This window comes from Scyliorhinus torazame, chromosome 11, assembly GCF_047496885.1.
Source record: "Scyliorhinus torazame isolate Kashiwa2021f chromosome 11, sScyTor2.1, whole genome shotgun sequence".
Lineage (NCBI taxonomy): Eukaryota > Metazoa > Chordata > Chondrichthyes > Carcharhiniformes > Scyliorhinidae > Scyliorhinus > Scyliorhinus torazame.
Genome location: NC_092717.1, coordinates 61168426 through 61175496, shown reverse-complemented (window position 1 = coordinate 61175496; position 7071 = coordinate 61168426).

Below are 7071 nucleotides of genomic sequence, written 5' to 3'. Positions count from 1 at the left end.
GGAGTATCACCCCGTCCTTACGTTGCCCTTGAGTTGGCTGTGGTGGGGAAGGGGCCGTTGTCCACCTCCTTGTGGAAGGTCTGGAGAGAGATGAGGGGCGGGATTCTCCGACAACCGGCGGGGCGGGCCACTCTGGCGCCGAGGAGTGGCGTAAACCACTCTGGCGTCGGCCCGCGCCGAAGGTGTGGAATCCTCCGCACCTTCAGGGGCTAGGCCGGCGCCGGAGTGTTTGGCGGTGCCAGTGGGCGTGGAAGGGCTTGGTGCCACGCCCGCCGAAGGGCCTCCTCCGGCCAGCGCGCGTTGGTGCATGCACGAGAGCGCCAGCCTGTGCTGGCGTCATCCCAGCGCATGCGTGGGGGGGGTTCTTCCCCGTACCGACTATGGCAGAGGTTGACGGTGGCCACTGCAGAGGGAAAGAGTGCCCCCCACGGCACAGGTCCGCCCACGGGTCAGTGGGCCCCGATCACGGGCCAGGCCACCGTGGGGGCACCCCCCAGGGCCAGATCCCCCCGCGCCCCCCCAAGGACTCTGCAGGCCGCCCATGGAGCCAGGTCCCGCAGTAAACGGGTGGCCACTCGGCCCATCGTGGGCCGGAGTATCGCCGGGGGGGACCGCTGCCAACGGCCCCCGATCGGCGCGCCGCGATTCCCACCCCCGCCAAAACCCCGGCGCAGGAGAATTCGGCAGCCGGCAGGGGAGGGATTCACGCCGCCCTCCGCCAATTCTCCAAGCCGGCCGGGGGGTCGGAGAATCCCGCCCGAGGTGTTTTCTGTCGAGTTTCATCCCGAGCAGCTCAGTGATGCAGGTCTCTGCTCTATGGGCTGTTCCCAGGGACGCGCACCAAGACAAATATCAGCTGCTGCTGGAGGATCATCAACTCGGTGAAAGATACTCTTTGGTCTGCCTGAAACGTGCTGGTCTTCCAGTGCAAAGAATTGTCCCCAATCGAGTGTGACAGACTGGCACGTTCCGAAGCCCAGGATTACATGCCGAGGGATAGCCTAAAGCAGCTGCCACAGAGACGCATTGAAGGAGGGTCGCTGCCTAAGTCCTTTCAGCCATAGTAACCTGATGGATTTGGAATTGTCCAGAATCCCCTCGGGCCAGAGGACTCACATTCATAGAATCACAGAATTTACAGGGCAGAAGGAGGCGTGGGCGGGCTCCGGGGTCCTGGGGGGGGGCACCGGGGCGATCTGGCCCCGGGAGGTGCCCCCGCGGTGGCCTGGCCCGTGATCGGGGCCCACCAATCCGTGGGCGGGCCTGCGCCGTGGGGCACTCTTTTTCTTCGGCCTTCGCCATGGTCTTCACCATGGCGGAGGCGGAAGAGACCCCCTCCCCTGCGTATGCGCGGGGATGATATCAGCAGCCGCTGACGCTCCCGCGCATGCGTGGACTTACGCAGGCCGGCGAAGTCCTTTCGGCCTGTCTGGCGTGGCGCCAAAGGCCTTTCCCGCCAGCCAGTGGAGCGGAAACCGCTCCGGCGTGGTCCTAGCCCCTTCCTAGCCCCTCAAGATGAGGGCTTGGCCCCTAAAGGTGGGGCGACATCCGCACCTTTTGGGGCGGCCCGACGCCAGAGTGGTTCCCGCCACTCCATTACGCCGGACCCCCAGGCCCACCGGGTAGGGGAAAATCCCGCCCCTGATTTTGAATGAATGAAAAATTCCTCTTATGTGTCAGATGAAGAGTCTGTGATTTTGGTGAAAATTAACACAGCAAAACCTTCAAGGCTCAGCTCCCTCTTTTGGATGGATATGTAATTGCACAATATGGTTTTAAACACAACCCCAAATTGGCATAAGCCATTCTAAACCAAATGACCATGGCCACAATTTACCGGCCACGTTGCGCCAGGCGAGAGAGCGGGCAGGCTGGTTAGATACCACGAGACGCCGACTGCGGGAACCCCGATTGGTTTCTGATCTAATCGGTCCACCCCGGTTGGCAACATGAGGATCCCGCATGGCGAGAAACTAATAATCACCAATTAAGACCAATCTCATTCGGCCCATCGAGTCTGCCCCAGCCCTTGGAAAGAGAACCCTAACTAAGCCCACACCTCCACCCTATCCCCACACCTCCACCCTATCCCCACACCTCCACCCGATCCCCACACCTCCACCCTATCCCCACACCTCCACCCGATCCCCACACCTCCACCCGATCCCCACACCTCCACCCGATCCCCACACCTCCACCCTATCCCCACACCTCCACCCGATCCCCACACCTCCACCCGATCCCCACACCTCCACCCGATCCCCACACCTCCACCCGATCCCCACACCTCCACCCGATCCCCACACCTCCACCCTATCCCCACACCTCCACCCGATCCCCACACCTCCACCCGATCCCCACACCTCCACCCTATCCCCACACCTCCACCCGATCCCCACACCTCCACCCGATCCCCACACCTCCACCCGATCCCCACACCACCACCCGATCCCCACACCTCCACCGATCCCCACACCTCCACCCTATCCCCACACCTCCACCCTATCCACACACCTCCACCCTATCCCCACACCTCCACCCGATCCCCACACCTCCACCGATCCCCACACCTCCACCCTATCCCCACACCTCCACCCGATCCCCACACCTCCACCCTATCCCCACACCTCCACCCGATCCCCACACCTCCACCCGATCCCCACACCTCCACCCTATCCCCACACCTCCACCCGATCCCCACACCTCCACCCGATCCCCACACCTCCACCCTATCCCCACACCTCCACCCGATCCCCACACCTCCACCCGATCCCCACACCTCCACCCTATCCCCACACCTCCACCCGATCCCCACACCTCCACCCGATCCCCACACCTCCACCCGATCCCCACACCTCCACCCGATCCCCACACCTCCACCCGATCCCCACACCTCCACCCGATCCCCACACCTCCACCCGATCCCCGTAACCCCACCTAACCTTTCTGGACACTAAGGGCAATTTAGCATGGCTGATCCACCTAACCTGCACATCTTTGGACTGAGGGAGGAAACCGGAGCACCCGTAGGAAACCCACGCACACACGGGGAGAATGTGCAGACTCCGCACAGACAGTGACCCAAGCCGGAATCGAACCTGCGACCCTGGAGCTGTGAAGCAACTGTGCCAACCACTGTGATACCGTGCTGCCCATTGAGTGTACGCACTGAATATTACATGTATCTCAATTGTAAGGAAGCATTTCAGTGTACAACTGGATCTATGTATACAACTTAATGTAAAACAATCATTTGTGCTGCCCGTTTTGAAATGTGTCTAATGTTTCTTTGACTGTATTGATTATATTGAAGCACCTCAGAGTGCAGTGTAATGTATGTGGAAAACCTGAGTGCGCTTTGTGTGATGGTCATTTTAAAATATTGTTAATGTTGTTTCAGATATTTTACGAATGAAGTATATTTTTTCCCCAAAGATGTCTATTCTTCCATAGCCAATAGTTATCTTCAAAGATATATGTCCAGCCTTGTCTATATTTTTTAATTATGACATAACTTCAAGCATTTCAATTGCGGCACGGTGGCACAGTGGTTAGCGCGGCTGCCTCACTGCACCAGGGACCTGGGTTCAATTCCAGCCTTGCGGGATTGTCTGTGTGGAGTTTGTACGTTCTCCCCATGTCTGCGTGGGTTTCCTCTGGGTGCTCCGATTTTCTCCCACAGTCCAAAGATATACAGGTTAGGTGGATTGGCCATGATAAATTGCCCTTAGTGTCCAGAGATGTGCAGGTTCTGTCGGGTTCTGGAGTTACGAGGATAGGGCTGGGGAATGGGCCTGGGTGGGGTGCTCTTTCGAAGGGTTGGTGCAGACTCAATGGGTGAAATTACCTCCTTCTGCACTGTAGGAATGCTATGATTCTAATTGTTTAATATTCTGAATATTTGAAAGGACTATTTTTGTGTTTTATTCTTAGTTTCTCTACCCTACTGGGGTTGAAAACTCTGAGCTTGTAAGGTATTGATCGGCCAGTCCAATTAATGCTATATATATGAACAGGGGGCGGGATTCTCTGACCCCCCGCCGGGACTAGAGTCTGGGGTCCAGGGTCTGGGGTCGGGATCTGGGGTCCACTGCTGCGGCCGGGGGTGTGTGTGCAAGGCGGGTTGGATGACACCATGAGGAATGGCAGGGGATATGAGGGTGGGGTAGGTCTGGGGACCTGCAGGCCCGGAGTGCAATCCAGAGCTGATTGTCTGTCCCTCACCCTCTTCAATGCCTTCCAGATATCGCATTAAGGATGACATTGTGGACTCTGTGGAGGCTGCCATTACGCCAGGTGGCCAGACGCCAGGGACTGTGGCGGCAGCAGGTTGGCAGAGACTCGAGGCAACGACCCATGTGCATGGGGCCGCCCCACACCCTGAGGGCCCAGTCACCCATCAGGCCAGGGAGGGACTCAGAGGGGGAGGCTGGCGACGGCTGAACAGGCGTCGTTGTGGTAGTCACCACTGATGTATATTGTATATATAGGATGTTGATATAGGTGCTTTACGGTAAGGCCCCTGTACTACAGGTACGAGGGTAGATCCCTGCCTGCTGGTCCCACCCAGTAGGCAGAGTATAAATGTGTGTGCTCCCAGTACAGCAGCCATTTCGTCAGTTGCTGTAGGAGGCCACACATCTCAGTGTAATAACGCCTCGATTACATCCTACTCTCATCTTTGTGTAATTGATCGTGCATCAATTTATTACACTGAGTTTTTCAGAAGATGGACCTCCGCATCAAGCCGGATCGCCTGCAGCTGGATCTGCAAACAGACAACGCCAAAAAGGACTTTGAACATTGGCTAGCCTGTTTTGAAACGAACATCGGGTCTGCGGCAGACGAAATTCCAGAAGCACAGAAACTCCAGATCCTTTACACGCGGCTGAGCTCCAACGTCGTTCCACTTGTCCAGGACACGCCAACCTATGCAGAGGCCATGGCGCTACTGAAGGAAAACTATGCTCAGCGGACTATTACACTCTATGCCAGGCACCTCCTCTCCACACGGCGTCAACTTCCCGGTGAGTCGGTGGAAGATTTCTGGCGCTCTGCTCCCCCGAGTTAGAGACTGTGACTGTCAGGCCGTTTCGGCCACGGAACACTCGAATTTGCTAATGAGAGACGCATTTGTTACGGGCACAGGATCTGACTACATCCGCCAGCGCCGCTTAGAGGAGGCCACGCTAGACCTCGCGGCGACCAAAAAACTAGTGCTTTCACTTACGGTCGCATCAAGCAACATTCAGGCCTATACCCCCGACCGCACGGCCCACCCCCCATGTGCATCGTGGACTCCGCAGACGGCCGCCCTCAGCCAATCCCACGCCTGTGCCGCGCAGCAGCCAACCAACCCCGGGGGGCCAAATGCTACTTCTGTGGGCAGTCAAAACACCCCCCACAGCGGTGCCCGGCGTGGAGCACCCTCTGCAAGGCCTGTGGCAAGAAGGGACATTTCGCTGCAGTGTGCCAGGCCCGCTCAATCACCGCTTTTGTCCCCGCACCCCCATGTGCAGCCAGTGGGCGCCGCCATCTTCCCGTCATAGGACCACGTGCGGCCAGTGGACGCCGCCATCTTGCCCGACTCGCAACACGTGCGGCCTGTGGGTGCCGCCATCTCGTTTCACCGAGGACCAACGGGCTCCGCCATCTTGCTTCCGCCACGACACGTGCGGCCCGTGGGTGCCTCCGTCTTACCCGACTCAGGACCCATGCCCATCGGACACCACATCCGGCCGCTCATCGCCTGCAACCGCCAACGACCAGCCTCGCCTCGGTCACGATTGACCAGTCTCGACCACACAACCTCGCGACTGCTTCAACTAAAGTGAAGGTCAACGGGCACGAGTTCTCCTGCCTGCTGAACTCCGGGAGCACTGAGAGCTCCATTCACCCCAATACGGTAAGGCGCTGCTCCCTCGCGGTACACCCCGCTAACCAGAAAATCCTCCCTGGCCTCCGGGTCCCACTCTGTGGCGATCCGGGGGTAGTGCATCGCCACACTCACTGTCCAGGGTGTGGAGTTCAGCAGCTTCCGCCTCTACGTCCTCCCCAACCTCTGCGCTGCCTTGCTACTCGGCCTGGACTTCCAGTGCAACCTCCAGAGCCTAACCCTGAAATTCGGTGGGCCCCTACCACCCCTTACTGTGTGCGGCCTCGCGACCCTTAAGGTCGACCCACCTTCCCTTTTTGCAAACCTAACCCCGGATTGCAAACCCGTCGCCACCAGGAGCAGACTGTACAGCGCCCAGGACAGGACCTTCATCAGGTCTGGCGTCCAGCGGCTGCTTCGGGAAGATATCATCGAGGCCAGCAACAGCCCCTGGAGAGTCCAAGTGGTAGTGGCCAAAACTGGGGAGAAAAACAGGATAGTCGTTGACTACATTCAGACCATTAATCGGTACACGCAGCTCGATGCGTACCCCTTCCCACGCATATCTGATATGGTCAATCAGATTGTACAGTACCGGGACTTCTCGACAGTAGACCTGAAATCTGCCTACCACCGGCTCCTCATCCGCAAGGTGGACCGCCCATTCACTGCGTTCGAGGCAGACGGCCACCTTTACCACTTTCTTAGGGTTCCCTTCGTCGTCAGCAACGGGGTCTCGGTCTTCCAACGGGAGATGGACCGAATGATTGATAGGTACGGGCTGCGGGCCACTTTCCTGTACCTGGATAATGTCACCATCTGCGGCCACGACCAGCAGGACCATGACGCCAACCTTGCCAAATTTTTCCACACCGCCATTCTCCTCAATCTCACGTATACCAAGGAGAAGTGCGTGTTCAGCACGAACCGCTTAGCCATCCTCAGTTATGTGGTCCAGAATGGAGTTCTGGGGCCCAACTCCGTTCGCATGCGCCCCCTCATGGAACTCCCCCTCCCCCACTTCCCCAAGGCCCTCAAACGTTGTCTAGGGTCCTTTTCGTATTAAGCCCAGTGGGTCCCAAACTATGCGGACAAGGCCTGCCCGCTCATTCAATCCACTGTTTTTACTCTGACGGCCAAGGCCCACCAGGCCTTTAACCGTATCAAGGCCGACATCGCCAAGGCTGCCATGCACG